This window comes from Gopherus evgoodei, chromosome 9 (genome assembly GCF_007399415.2).
Source record: "Gopherus evgoodei ecotype Sinaloan lineage chromosome 9, rGopEvg1_v1.p, whole genome shotgun sequence".
In the NCBI taxonomy this organism is placed as follows: domain Eukaryota; kingdom Metazoa; phylum Chordata; order Testudines; family Testudinidae; genus Gopherus; species Gopherus evgoodei.
Window position 1 is genome coordinate 40245982 of NC_044330.1, and position 16220 is coordinate 40262201.

Below are 16220 nucleotides of genomic sequence, written 5' to 3' on the forward strand. Positions count from 1 at the left end.
ATCAATCAGTAATTCAAAGAATAGCCCACAAAACTAAAAGGAAATAACAGACATAATTTTACTTTGTGATATGATTTCTTCATTTTATAAGATTTAATATTGGGTACGTTTTACAGATTACTACATACTATAACGATTATTTGCTTCAGTGTGAGTCCATTATACCTAGTTTCTGATGCAGCAGAGTTGATTGGGTAATCTTTCAAGGTTTTGGTTAGTGGCCGGGAGTTGGGGTGAAGGTGGGGCGAGCTTATACCTCACAATTCTTTCCAACTGAAAGAAAGTGCTTTCAATATTCTAAAGGTCTGATAGATTTTCAATGTCAATTGTACTGTACCAAGTATTAAGGGCCAGACCAGCTTAGCTCCTCTGATATCAGTGGAGCTACATTGATTTACACCAGCTGAGGATCTGACCCATGGATTTTAAGAAGCTTTTTTAGCATCGTTTCATCTTAGCACCATGAGGTATCAACATCTTCCCTCCTTTTTTTCAAACCTGCAGTAATAATTTTACTGAGAGAAAATCCAAATACATCTCCTATTTACAATGCAGTCCATGTTTTGTCGATTCTTGTTGCAGCCAAGTTTGTAGGTAAGTTGTTTGTTTTAATCTTCTCTCTGAACAATACACATTTCTGCTTTGTCACATCTTTCTATTTTTTTAGGCTGCCTTCCTGTTAAAGTATAATTTAAACACGCTTTCAAAGCTACAGTTTTTTCTCTTAATAGAAAATTAGCTGTCTGTTTTGTGTTGCTGGTAAGTGAGTTTAATGTTTACCACTATTACACCACAAAGCCAAGAGTTGACTCCAGTATCTATGAAATAGGGTTAATGAGACAGGCCCTTCCCTTTTACAGTGTTTTGAGATCTCTGGATGTAGAGCACTCTATTAGATGTATTCTTTATTCATAGCTTGGGAGCTTTTGGATTTGGTCAATTGTAGAGATAGGTGTAAGTCACAAATATTCAAATTTCCTCACAGTTCAGAGGTGCTAGGAGCCAAAGTTCTATTTTTTAAAACTGTTTTGGTTCACTAATATCAGGGGCAAAACTCTTTCCCAAAGAGATGTCTAGTTCACTTTCATCAGGGAATGTCCATCTTTTATTTGTCTCTAATGGCCATTTCCTGGAATAATTTCTGCACTTCCTTCCATTTCTATCTCTCTGATTTTAGTTCTTTGAACTCACTAATATCTTAAATTCTCTCCAGGCTTTGGCAAAACGGTAACAGCACTTCAAGCAGAAACTAAGCCCCTACAGTCCACCTTCAACAAATCTTCCTTGTGCTGTTTAACACTATATTCCCAGAAGCTCAGCTGGGTCTGTATGTGGATTGGACACCTACAAAGATCACCTGGATGCTGAAGGACATGTTGAGTCAATACTGAGCCAAATTCCTCCTTTCGACTGGACTGGTGTACATGCACTGATCTAACTAGGAAGAGAATATCAATACAATCCTTTCAGTTAACTGATATAACATTTCCTCCAACTGCTGAAATACAGCCACTTTGGCGGTCAAATGCAGTAGATGAGATGTTTTCACTTCGCCCCTGAATGCATCGCATCCTGATGAGTCTACAAGGGGGTATTTGAACATTCAAAAAGCAAGTACACACACTGAAATTAGGCCAGGACCCAAGGGTTTTACCAACCTTCCTCTTGCAAAGAGAAGCATGCCATTTTCAATTATCACAAGTGGTCAAGACCTTAGTTTTACATTTCAGCTTAGAAATGGCAACTCCAGAAGCACAGAGTTCCTTAAGATCATGGGCCAAATTCTCCTTTCATTTACTATGGTGCAAATTCCCATTGGGCAAAGAGCCAGGGGCTTTAAATAGAGACTATATTTCAGTTGTAGATGAATGGACTCCTGTATTTAGAGTATGCTTTCATATATTGTAGAATATAAGGTTCTATAAAATGAAAGGTATTGTCATCTGCCTTTTCTAGGGAATCTTTTATTAACTCTTTACATCATTAAAATGTCCTCAACTTTCATATTTCTTTCCATACTTACCAGCCCTTTGGTCTTTAATCTAGGGACATCTCCATTTAGCCACAAACATTTATTTTTAACTTCCTGTAACCAGCAATAAAATTATACAGTTGATTAAATTGTTGACTAGTGTTCTAAGCACCAAGTCTTAGCCTTCGTACAAATTACTTTACCTCATTTCTGGCTTTTATTCTTACTTATAATTTTTCTGTAGCTTTTTGGTTTTTAAACCATGCTCACTTCCGTTTACAACTCTTCCTCTCTTGTAAATTGTGTTGCTCTTTTATAAGGTTTAGCCATGTTTCCCAAGACCTAATTAATTTGCACATCAATTACTCTAATTGACAACAGGTTTAACACATTTCTTGGTTATAAGATCAGACATTTGCTTAGAACAAATCCCGAAACCTTTTTTTTAAAAAAAAAACCCTCTCTTTGATTAAATAATCTTTAAAAAGCTTTAAAGGAAAAGATCTGTACAGTAAAAGCAGAGGGAATCCAAGTGGCACAAGACCACCATGTTCTAAGCATTATTTAAATTCCCCTGAGCATTATTTAAGAACCTATAAGTTCTGGACTACAATCATGAAAGCACTTTAGGCTTTTAAAAATACATACTATTAATTCAATTGTCACGTAAATAGCTCCTCTGTTCAGATAACTTTCAAAGGATACATTATTAGTGGTTTTGCTGAGCTGTAAATACAGATTTATAAATGTTTATAAAATCCATATTATAAACTAATATAATTTCATTTTTGTCATGTAATCCATATGACATTTTGAAGAGAAAATATTGCAATGCATAAGCAGTCTGTTGGAAACCTCAGCATTATGCCTGTTTATTTAACAAAAACATTAATGGTTGATTCTGATTTCACTTGGGCTGGTCCACTCAAGTGGCTCTCACCGTAGTGGCACTGAGAATAAAGAGCAAATTACTGTTGATTGTTCTGATGGCTTATAACCATCACTTTAATTTGGGAAGAGTATGTATACATGAGAAAAAGCTGTCTTCAGATATATGTTGCAATTATAGCTCTTAGGAGAAACTTTGACAACCACATTCAATCAGAACATGCAGATCCATCAAAACTGAAATGCTTCACAAAACAGGACTCATATTGCCAAAATTTTCTTTTTGAAGAAAATGGGGGGGGGGATTAAAATAGTGTCAAAACTTCCTATTTTGATATATTTGAAACAAATGTTTCCATATTTCATTTTGAATTTTTTTTGTATTATATAAAATAATACAAAATTTAAAAAGTCAAAATCAAATTGTGTCAACATTTAACTTGTGTCAAAATGAAATATTTCAAGTGACTTAAAACAAGTTTTTTTTTTAAATTTTCCTTTGCAGGGAATTTTTGAAATGTTCAGGTTTTTGTTCCAATTTGGAATGAAGTCAAATTTCAAGATTTCAAACTCCTTTGTGAAAAAGCAATTTTTGCCCTCTGCATAGCTCTTATTTCAATGTTTAAATTAATTTTTTTCTTCCCAGCAAGCTAAAAATGAAAAAACACACTTTGCTGTCAATGCATTATGAACTTACTTGAAAATATTGTTGTTTGCAGTGTTGTAGTTGTGTTGGTTATTAGAGAGACAAGGTGGGTGATGTAATATCTTGTATTGAACTAACTTCTGTTGGAGAAAGAGGCAAACTTTCGAGCTACACAGAACTCTGGGCCCAGTGGACCCAGGTCTTCAGCTCAGAGCAGGAGAAGGCCTCTGTATAGCTCAAAAGAGTAGGAATTAGGAAGTTAATGAATTGAAATAACTATATAAGTGCTATATCTCATTATTCTGCATTAATCCATTTAATATTGAAAATCTATTTTAAACATTTATTTTATAAATTATTATGGAAACTATTTTAATGGAGTATGGAAACTTTAAATCTTTTCCATTGGGCTCCCTGGTGACAATGCTGCAATTGTTGTTCTTCAGAGTGGTGGCTGCCACCCATAGTGTACTGGGATCTGAAAAGATCCAAGTATATTTCAGTTTGTGTATGGGGAGGCATCTGTCCTAACTCACAGCAGGGCAGTGCTGCCGAACTCACAGACACAGAACCCATCTAGTGTTTGTGACAATCTTTAATTTACTTTTTAAAGGGATTTTAATGCTTGTGGAAGGCCCCAAATAACAGAAATGGAGTCTGAGCAGCTCCCTTTACACACAAAGTAAGTACAGCATAATTTCCCCCCTTACTGCCTGAGCTTTGTTCTGGAGAAAACCATTGCAACAGGCTGAGGTTCTGATTCTGCAGTGAGAGCTGCACGGATGGACCCCACTGACTTCAGTGAGGCTCCAGCTTTGCTTGAGAGACTGCCTAACTTTCTGTTGGTTGCCAGTTATGACTGTGATTTTAGTGATGTGGAAAATAAGGAATGGACTGAGACAATCATCTCATTTTAAACAAGCTAGCAATGGTTATTACCATTGATACGTCATCTTTCAGCTGATGACACAGAAGTGAAAGGCTCTATGTCTTATAACCAATCCTTTGAGTACATCCAATGTCCCAACATTCTCCCCCGTGATATTCCATTTCTCTCAATCTCAAGCCTCTGCACACTCTGTGCCGATGTAATCACTACATTTTTTGGCATTGCTGCTGTTCCTGGTGGTGTCCATGTCGCTGTTACTGTTTCATAAGTCTCTTTTGTAGTTCCTGATCTTTCCAAAAGGTATTAAATTTCATGAGATGATCCAGCTGGCCTGGAAGATGAGGGGATGAAAGAGGAGGAAGGATGACATGGTCTCTAGCACCTTGTTTATGAGAACATACTTTCAGCAATCTATGTTTGTATGGAGTGTTAGCATCATGTTAATTTCACCTTTGAAATGTGGATTAAGCAGCTTTGCCAAAAATATTAATCTTTTAAACATTTCAATGTGTTTAAAGAACTAACATGACTTAGAAACTCTAGGCCAAATTCTGCCCTCTGTTACAACCTTGCACAATGTTAGTAGGTGGCATTTGAAGACACTGATTTCCCATTTTCCATAACTAATTCCCTAAAGCTTCCAACTTCTAAACAAGGACATACCAGTGTGTATTTTTGGGGCATAAACGTACTCCTCTAGATTGCTGTCATTATGAGGTCCTAACTCTTTCACATCCTCTCTGAAGTCCTTAGCTGTCTCGGCTCTGTGGCAGTGTAGCTGGGTGGTCACCTCGCTCCGGCCCTGAAGGGGTTAAAGCAGCCCTGGAGAGGGCTGCAGCTGGGAAAGCTGATGAGGAAAGCAGCCACAGCTGTGACCTGCTTTATTAGGGCCCATGTGGCCCTAATAAGAGGGCTGTGGGCTAGAAGCTAAGACATGCTCTCTCTCTAGCTCCTTAAGAGAGAAGGACCGGGCTGCCTGGGAGCTGAGAAGGGTGCCTGAAGTGGAGCAGTGCTGGGGAAGGGCAGAGGGAGCTGGGGAACTCCAGCCAGGAAAAAAAACAGGCTGCAGGCCTTGCAAAAAGGGGCCAAATAGGTACTGAGGCTGCAGCGGGGCAGACCAGAGATAGGCAAAGGCAGCAGGTCCTAACCCCCTTGCCCATGATGAGTGGTTTACAGACTGCAGTCGGCCCCAGGGAGTAGGGGCTAGATGAGGACTGGCAGTAGCCACTGAGGCAAGGTGGGTATAAAGGGTTGGGGGTTCCCCTGGGAGGGGAGACCCAGAGCAAGAGGGTTCTGTGGTGGGCTGAACCCCTGGACAAAGGGCACCGGGGTCTGGGAGAGACACAGGACCGGCAGCAGGTGAGGGCGTTCCAGAAGGTGCTCCAGGCTGGAAAGAGCTAATTCTCAAGACGGCCAGCAGGAGGTGCCGCTCAGTGAGTTGTCACCCCACCACAGGCAGACAATAACTTACTTCTCTCTCTATCTGTTTCTCTCTGAAGGACGAAGAGAGAAAAGACAGATGAAGCAGCTATCTGACCCAGCACTAGCTGTGATAGGTGAGGATATGACAAGCCCTGCTCTGGAAACCTAGTTCTATAAGCGATGTGTGAGGATGTGGCAGATTATGGCAGGAGTCACATGACACAAGCTATTCAGGGAGAGAGGTTGAAGAAGGGACACCTAATGAGGGAAACTGTCTCTGAGACAGAGAGAGAGAGAAGAGAACTCAGGGAAGAGGGAGAGAGGGTGGAGTTTATGGGGAAGAAATGACTTAGGAGTGAAGTAACCCAATGGGGGAAAGAGAAGGAATATCTCCAGGTCTGTTTAGATACTGTAGTGGTGGATGAGCTAGAACCTAGATGGGTGGAAAGAAGTGAGATCAAAGGGACAGGCATGATAGAAATGGTCCACAAGGAAAGATACAAGTAGAGGAAAGCTACCTCTACACTATAAGCTAGGGTTGCGATTCCCAGCTCACATACACGTATCCATGTGAGTGTGAAGTGAAGCTAGAGTGAAGAGAAATAAAAAGCCAAGCAGAAGAAAAAAGCAAAGGAAAGCATGTAAATCTGTTATTTTCACTTTCTGTATAGGAAGTTCTTCAGCCAAATGCTATCAAATTATATGCCCACAGAGAGTGTCTGCTTTTCTGTATCAGGAAACAAAGTATAACTCTGAGAGATGAGTTGGACCTCTCAGCAATTGTCTGAGGACTCTTCCTTTTTTCCCCCTTGATTTCAGTGCAAGTGCACAGATGTAACTGAAAACTTCTACCCATTTAACTACATTGGGATCTTCTTGGTTTCCAAATTCCTTCTTTATGTTTTCCGATTGCAGGTATTAGCTCAAAGGCAGCATTATGCCTGTATCTACAATTTTACTGTTGCTTTCCTGAGTTTCCCATTAACAACATTTGCAGTGAGGTCAAAATCTGCCATTTGACCCTTTGCTTTCAAACATGGAACTGTTCGATATTCCAGAATTTGTGGCACATAGAATATGTTGTTTCAATGGCCTGCAATCTCCGCTTTGTAGTGACTTTTTTTAAACAACTCATCTCTTAATTCAAAATGTTCAAAAGAAAAATGTATACAATTTAAAAAAAAAAACACAAAAATACCAAGTAACAATAAAAATACAGTAGAATGATAAAGACTACGAGCCAGACAGGTCCTTGGCCTTATGCACAAGTGTACAAGAGAGCAAGGGTCTAAATAAGTAGCTGTGCTCTAGGGAGTCATAGGTTTACTCATCCTCCAGACCAGACAGTCCAGTTGGCCTGATTCACAGGGAGAACACATTGCGCCAGTGTAGTCTGGTGCAGCTTACAAAAGAGTTCTGCTTCCACCATATGACTATGTATAAAGTATGCCTTCTGCATATATAAATATGCCCATTCACCATAAATATATTCCATCTTCTGATTCCATTCCCCCAACGCGCGCGTGCGTGCACACACACAAAAGTGAGAGCAGAGATTCACCAGAAGAGTAATATACTGTACATATATCACTGGTCACAATTTTTTTTAAATTTGAAACTTCAAAAATGTTCACTGAAATTTCAAATAAAAAATGAAATGTGGTCCTGTTTTTGTTAGCTATAGAACTGGATGAATTATTTGTAATTTCAGGGGACGAGGTGGAGGTTGAAATTTTTACATATTATTTCATGTTTCACCTGCTTCTATAGTCGGTAAAACAGCCTTATAATACACCATATTCTGATTTTAAAATCTGGAATAACTATTGCTCACTGATCTTCTTTATCAACAAGGAGTCAGGGCCAAATAGAATTCTCTTACTGAACCAGTCAACACAGCATAGTAGCCTGTGAAGGACTGCATGGTTCCCGTCCTAAACACTTACACACACTGCGTCAACTTTACTCATACGAGTAGGCCCATTGACTTCAATAGGATTAATTGCACAAGTAAAGTTAAGCACACACATAATTCTTTTGCAGAATAAGAACTATGTTGTTAGAACAATTAATATTAATTATTACGTTATTATATATGGTAGTGTTTACCATGCGCTAGACACTTTCCAAACATTCAAGGAGAATAGTCCCTGTTCTTAGTGGCAAACAAAGATGGGAGGAAGCTGGGGAGATAATGGTAGCAATACTGGGGAAATTAGGCCTTGCCTACAATCAAACTTGCATCTATTTAGTTGACCACTGCAAAGCCATATTGGACCCTCTTATTTAGGTTTAAGAGTTGCTGATTTCAGTTTATCTTAACCCTGTTTCTAACTTACTTCAGTTAAAATGTTTGCAGTGTTGTTGTAGCCATGTTGGTCCCAAGCTATGAGAGCAAAAAGGTAGCTGAGGTAATAAAAGATATTACCTCACCTGCCTTGTGTCTTTAAGCTAAACTGCAATGAACCTGGTTTAAAACAAAATCAGAGTGTCCACACTGTATCATGATCAGTGTAATTGGAGGCAGAAGGCCCATGTTCCCTGGAGAGAATATTACTGAGGGAAGGCATGAAACAGGGAACATGAGGAGCTGGCATGGAAGCAACACAGCCACATGGACAGAGGAGTGCATGGGGTTTAATAAAGTTCCACTTGTTCCATGGAACCTACGTTCAGTTTCACTGTTTGCTAATGAGCTGGGTGTAGCTATTTTCATCAATTTAACTAAATCTGTTTAAAATTCCACCTTTAGTGAAACCAATGCAATTTCACACATCAACAAGTCCATACCTACAAATCATTTTGACTCACTGTAAGAGCAGCATGGCACTGCTGGGACTTACATGTGGATAAGGTATCAGCTTTGTGCATGACATCAGAGAGGACATATCCTGTGTGCGGAGGGACATTTGGTAAAAGGCATGGAGATGACTACATGAGAAGCTAAGAAACAAGCAGATGAGCTAGGAACATTAGTGGAATGGAGGAGGTGATGGGAAGGCAACACTTCATATGTTGGGCTTCATAGTTAATCGGATCCTTCCCTGAAATGTAATTAAGGAAGGGTGTGCTACTAATGGAAAACAAAGTGTCTAGCACAGGGGCGGGCAAACTTTTTGGCCTGAGGGCTACATCGAGTTACGGAAATTGTATGGAGGGCTGGTTAGGGGAGGCTGTGCCTCCCCAAACAGCCAGGCATGGCCCGGCCCCCACCTCTTATCCCCCTCTGCTTCTCACCACCTGATGCCCCCCCCGATGAAGCCTGCTCCATCCAACCCCCTCATTCCCTGGCAGGCCCCCTAGGACTTCTGCCTCATTCACCCCCCCGATCCCTGTCCCCTGACAGCCCCCGGAACCCCCACCCGACCACCCCCATCACCCCATCCAACCCTTCCTCCCATTCCTGCCTGCCCGCCTCCCCTGGGAGCCCTGCCCCATCCAACTACCCCTTCTCCCTGTCCCCTAACCGCCCCGGGAATCCCTACACCTGACTGCCCCCTGTTGCCCCATCCAACCCCCCTTCTCATTCCTGACTGCCTCCCTGGGACCTCTGCTCTCATTCAACCCCCCCTGTTCTCTGCTCTCTTACTGCCCTGCCTCCTATCCACACCTCCACCCCCTGACCACCACCCTGAACTCCCCTGATCTCTATCCACCCACCCACCCCCGTTTCCCACCCCCTTACAGTGCTGCCTGGAGCACCGGTGGATGGCAGCACTACAGCTGTGCTGCCCAGAGCACCAAGACAGGTGCCTGGCTGAAGCCAGGGTCAGGCCAGGCTCTGCAGCGCCACAGGAGCTCACAGAGCATTGCGCCAGCGGCGCGCTGAGCTGAGGCTGCGGGGGAGGGGGAACAGCAGGGGAGGGGCCAGGGGCTAGCCTCCCGGCACAGGAGCTCAGTGGCCTGGCAGGAGGGTCCCACAGGCCGGACGTGGGCTGCAGGCTATAGTTTGCCCACTTCTGGTCTAGCACAATGTGCTCACAAAATTATTAATGTAATTCCTTGAAGAGACTTTATCATCTGGTGAACCTACATATAGACAGAACCTATATCTATACAAATATACTGGACCATTATCAAAGTAAAATTAGTGTAAGTACATATTTTCAATTATAAGATGCTGCAAGTGCATACAAGGATTAGCAGAAACTATATGATATTACAAAGTTATTTTGCAAAATAATATGTCATGGCCTTAGTCACTAAACTGCAGTGCACTTGCACAACGGCATGCAGTTAAGGTTGCACTTTGCTTTGATGGCCTAATCCATAGGAAGTTTTGATTTTCCATTAAAATGGTGTTTCAGCCCCAATGTCTCATAACCCAGTAGTTACGTTATCGGTTCATACAAGTTTGTAAATGGCCCTTTAGACACTGCTTTCTAGATTTGTATAAAAAGAAATATAGTGATAAGAAAGCTTCACGGGCTTCAGAAGTGAAGTGAAGTTCAGATAAGCAGCTATTCTGATGGATCCCACATTAGGAAAGCTGAGATATTTCCACTAGCTTTGTCAAGCAAGTTCTTTTAAAACAAGAGATCAAAAGTAGCAGATAACAAATAATCCAGTGATAGAGTGGGTGATTGTCCTAGGGAGAAATGTTCACATATGCCCCTTTGTGCTGTCTGAGATCTATAATGCAGCCAAGGTGAGTATTACTATACAGTACTGATCACAGAGTGGATAGCTATGCTGGGGGAGAGCTATAGGAAGCATGAAACATTAAGTGTTAAAGTTTAATGAAAGGGTAACAAACGAGCTAGTTCACTGTTCATGAGTGCTGGCTCTGGGTGGAGTTATTCTGATGCTCAAGTTGATCTTTTATATACCCTCTAGAGAGGGAGGGGAATATAGCAGCACAGGCATTTTTTTTTTTAATGAGGAATGAGCCTATTGGGTAAATAGCAGATGGTTTATGTGTTCTGAGGGACCTTTTCACATTGTTCACAACTCTGGCAGACAGACAGCTTGCTGCAGCTCGAGTTTATAGGGATCCTGATTTGATGGAGTACTTGTAGTCCTCTCCCGGCTGCTTTCCTGCTAAGTAACAAAATGGCTGCATAAAAGAACAGGGAGACTGCTTCCATTATTATTACTATTGAATTGAATTGTGGTAGTGCCTCGAGGCCCCCATCAGAGATCAAGGTCCCATTGTGCTTGGCACTGTAGACGTGCATAACAAAAGGGCAAACTCTCCCCAAAGAGCTTACAATCCAAGTACACATTGAAAATGCTTTCCTGTGGAACTACGGATCTTTTCACCTTCCATTATTTTAATTTTCAATTCATTTTCTTCCGTTCAGCACAAAAATCTGAGGAAAACTTCATAGACAAAAATATTTGGTTAAGCGAAACCAGTAAAAACATCTTATTAATTCTGTATATAATTTTCATGCAACTCTTGCAAAAGACATAAACCTTTTACAGCTTTTAAACGCTAGAGTCAAAATACAGAAAATTAATGCTGGAGGGGTGTTTGTGGTTAAAATCAAATGTATTATTGCCAGTACTCACGGTTGGAGGGATCCTACCAGTAATTTTATTTGTGGAGCAAAGCATGTGGTGTGAGGTAAGAATGGTGGGGGCTGAGAGGAAAGAGTTTAATGACTCTTAAAGACTAAGTATACTTTATGGGAAAAAACACATTTTCCATTTATTTCAGACTGATAAATTAAGGGAGGAAAGCCAAGGGCATGTGTCAACATTTTATTTGATAGAGATGTTTGATCCAGGTAATTAGGGCTGCATCCGTTAATATAAAGCATTGCTCTGCTGATCTTTACATTCCTTTTCTCTCTGGAAGGGGACAATATACACATGGTGATGGAAGTAGCACACACATTTTGCCTATTCAGCTGAGTTTTGACTAAGAACTCCAAAATTTGAATGCAAAGCCAGATTTCCTGCACCTGTAAAGCTAAACCAAACATTTAATGAGACAACCTGCTTTGGGGAGAATGCCTGATTGCTATAGAGCTGGCAATATGGCTAGAACAGATTGTCTTTCGGTACTCTGCTTTTTCTGCTCTCAGATCACCAGGAATGTAGAAGTGCAGAAGTGTGTGAAAATGAAAAATAATTTCAAAACTAAGGAAATCAAATACTTTTATGAACCTCAGGGATTATTTTGTCACAGTTGGGTGTAGGTGGCAATGCCTAGTGGGTGAAGCCTGAATATGGGGCTTGGAACTAGGGCAAAGGGTCAGAATCGGAAGTTGGAAACTAGACACAAGGGTCAAAGCTGGAGTCAGAAGCCAGGAACCAGGAGCAGGATCCATCATAGCAGCCACATAGGAATCATCTATTTGCACAGATAACCTTCTGGAGGCCCATCCAGGCTTAAGCAGTGCACTTTGACCAATCAGAGATCGCAGAAGCACTGCCAATTAGGCCCTCTGTGCAGCACATTCTGTGGCTCTTGTGTTCAAAAGGCTCACAGCCCACTGATTGCTGTTCTACCACAATTGTTGGATGTCAGTGTTGATGTCACAATTGCTCAGAAGCCCAGGTTCTAGACCTGAGGATCCTCATGAGTTTGAATTATGTTTGAGAATGGTGTGGGTGGGATTTTACTTTATCCTTTTAATTTCATTTTATACAGGAACAAATACAATGTTTGAAACAGAAATTGCTAATATATTTTCCAGAGATGTAACTAGGCATTTTAGCACCCGGAGAGAGCAAGCATATTTGCACCCCTTCTTTTGTTGTTGTTGTTGTTGTTGTTGTTCATTTTCCATCCCATTTTCCTACCCCCCTGGCTTTTGCGCCCTGGTCACCCTGTCCTGGTTATGAGACTGATATTTTCTACTTCAGACCTGATCAAATTACTAATCCTGGGCTAGATCCTCAGGTTTCCCCCTCTATCATTACTATGGCAAACTCTCACTGAAGTCAATAGGATTTTTCCTTATGAATTTGAGTGGATTTTCAAAAGTACCCAACTTTGCCCTGATTCTGTTTCCAGTGAAGTCAATAACACAACTCCTACTGACTTGGATGGGAGCAAAATTAATCCATTGATGAGCGCTTTGGAAATTCCCACTCTTAATAGGAATTAAATCATTAGGCTTCTCTTAAATGGCTCTAAACACCTATACAATTTATTAGCATAATATCCACTCTATAGGCTACTTTTTGAAAACCATCATTTATAATTCTATTATAGAACTTGAGAGAATTATGGGCCTGCTGTAGAATTCTCTGGGATGGCTCAAAAAAACCTCTAGAATCTATAACATATTATCATTTTTATTAGATTCTATAGGACATTTCCATAAATCATATGCTAAATGACAAGTAAATGTTTGTAAGCCATTCAGAACATAATGCTGCATGTTTTAGACAGCATTCAAACAGTACTTCAAACAGTAAATATAAAAGTGTTTTTAATGTGCATGGCTAAATCAGACAAGATAAAAGAGAAAGAGTGACCTCTCCTGGCAACAGGAAAATCTGTTGCTGTTTTTTCACTAGAGGCAATGGTATGGGTTATCCTTGAACAAGTTTAAAGCTCAGACTTGAGCTTTGTTTGACAATCTCATAAGAAAATCCTGTCTGCTTGCCTGGTTTTGGGACTCTAATAACGATGTTCAGGAAATAGCATTATAATATATTTTGTAAAGTGCAATGAGTGTAATTATTAATAAAAACAGATAAAATGCACAGAAGATGCTTTCTGCTGGGATTTCTGTCATCATTTTGCCTAATTATTTTTGAAGTTTTGCCCATCAAATGATGAACATGCAGTTTGTGAAATGTCTGGAATAATTAGAATAAATGAGGCTGCAGTGTGAACCTCTGAGAAGCCTCCCCTATCCATTAAGAGTTCTCCTCCTAATGTGCATGTATAAGTAGGACCCTACCAAATTCAAGGCTGTGAAAAATGTATCACGGACTGTGAAATCTGGTCTTTTGTGTGCTTTTACTCTATACCATACAGATTTCACAGCAGAGACCAGTGATTCTCAAACTGGATGTCCCAATTCAAAAGTGGGTTGCAGGGTTATGGTAGGGGGGGTTGTGGAATTGCCACCCTTACTTCTGCACTGCTTTCATCCCTGGGTGGCCAGGGAGTGATGTCTGCTAGCCAGGTGTCCAGCTCTGCCAGCAGCAGTGCAGAAGTAAGGATGGCAATTCCATACTGTGCCATCCTTATTTCTACGCTTCTGGTGACAGGCTCCCGGGCAGCAGCTGCTGCTCTCAGGCTGCCCAGCTCTGAAGGCATCGCGACCACCAGCAGCAGTGCAGAAGTGATGGTGCCAATACTGTGACCCCTCTACAATAACCTTGCAACCACCCTCCCCCCACACAACTTCCTTTTGGGTCAGGACTCTCCCAGTTACAAAACTGTGAAATTTCAGATTTAAATACTTGAAATCATGAAATTTATGATTTTTAAAATCCTATGAGCACGAAATTGACCAAAATGGACCATGAGTTTGGTAAGGCCCTATGTATAAGATAGCAGGAGTAGAGAATTCTATTTTACGGAGAGTGAGGTGGCACTGCTGGAATCGGATAAACCTTGTAAAATGAAATCTAAGCATTTGGAAGTAGTAATACAGTGAAATAATAATACTTTGCACTTTTATAGCAATTTACATCCTAAGATCTCAATTGAGCTCCTTGGTTTAAATTTGGGATTTAGTGGTAACACAATAATACATAATATGTGAACTATATATTTAAAAAGCTAATTTCTGTTACCATGTTCCATAGAAGCAGCATGAATTGACTTGTCTTCTAAGCTAAAGGAACAAGATGTTTTACCAAAACAGCATAATAATCAATTAAAGTAATACAGTGGCTACACACTTATTGTGTACTGACCTGACCCTTTATTTCAGTCAAACAATTGTCCAGGCTTGTTGCTGTATCCTGGATTACAATTATGTTATTACTTCAGAATGTTTTACCATTGCCCAGAGGACTCTTCCATTTGCTCTACCCTAATACCCTGTCTAACCAATATAATGTATAATGTCCTTTCTTCCAAGTAGAAATTCTTTAAGGTCCATCTACATCATTTCTTAATTAGCTGAAGGTATCAGTACAGTACTCCAATCCTTGTCCCCACGAGTGCACACATACACACGCAGGCACACAAGAGAGAGAGGCCAGGTTGAAGAATTGAACCCAAATTTCTCATGTGGTGCTCATATATTGATCTAGTACCATGCCATCATGCAAAGGTTGTTTTTTTTTTCCATGTATTTGCGAATTCAGGTTTAACAAGATATGGCCTGAATCATAAAGTTTCCATTCCAGCCAACACTTACGAGAAAGTTTCTCATCCCTGACTCCTGTGATAATAAAATAATGAAGCATCTCTGGAAGTAAACAAAATCCATGAGAGTCACTCACTGCTATCCAGACTATAGAATCACTTAATAATGGGGTGGAAGGTGTGGCATTCTAATTCAGGGACCTTCCTATCAAAAGACACAAAGCTCTAGCAAAATATAGAGGAAGCTGTTTCATTCACAACGCCAGTCAGCAAAATCTTTTTCTTTCATATATGCAGATACATCCCCAGAGATTACAAGGAAGACCTGACATTCTGATCTGTGAGGAACTATGATCATCTTTCAGTCTCTACACCACATTCTTACTCCCTATGAAGAGATTATCTTTATTAAACCCGCTGTGTTTTACAGAGGGTACCTTTCAAAACAACACCCTGAGTTCTTGGCACTCCTCTAATCATCCTCTGGAGTTCAGGGAATAGTTCTCCTACCTGTTACGAATTGGTCAGTGGGACCAGACAGCTGTCTTCCAATGCCACATGTCTGACTGTTAATGAAGTAGTAACAACCACCTTGAGAACCCATGTTTAGAAATGCAAAAGAGTTCCTGGATCCTTTGCCAGAACTATCAGTATCAACCCAGAGATAATTGGGGCAAAGTCTCTTGGTAGTCAGAGGATTAAGACATAAAAGAAACTATCATTATTGATGGATAAGGAGTTGCAACAGCTGGTAAAAGAACATGAGAGCAAGAAGCGAAACCAGGTCATACAAAATTGCAGTGAACTTTAAAGAATGCTACCTTTAGAATTTCCCAGAAGTAAGTTCTCTCTTGAGAGAAAATACTACGTCTGAGGTGATCTTTACAATAAGCTAATTCTGATTCTTATGGGAAATACTTTTTATTTTCGGAGGGGGTGGGGAGATAAAACTCTATTAAAGAAAAAAAATCAAACTCTTCCTATTGGGGACATAAATACAAGGGAGGGGGAAACGTGTTATGTTACAAGAAATACTTCCAACATTGCCCTGTCACATCATAAAATTCTGAGCTCAGGTCATAAATTGCCTAATTCAATCTTTTTTTTATTCTATTTGGAAAAACCTCATGTAGGTGTTCTTTTTATTACTGGAAAGGAGAGCGTGAAGACCTTG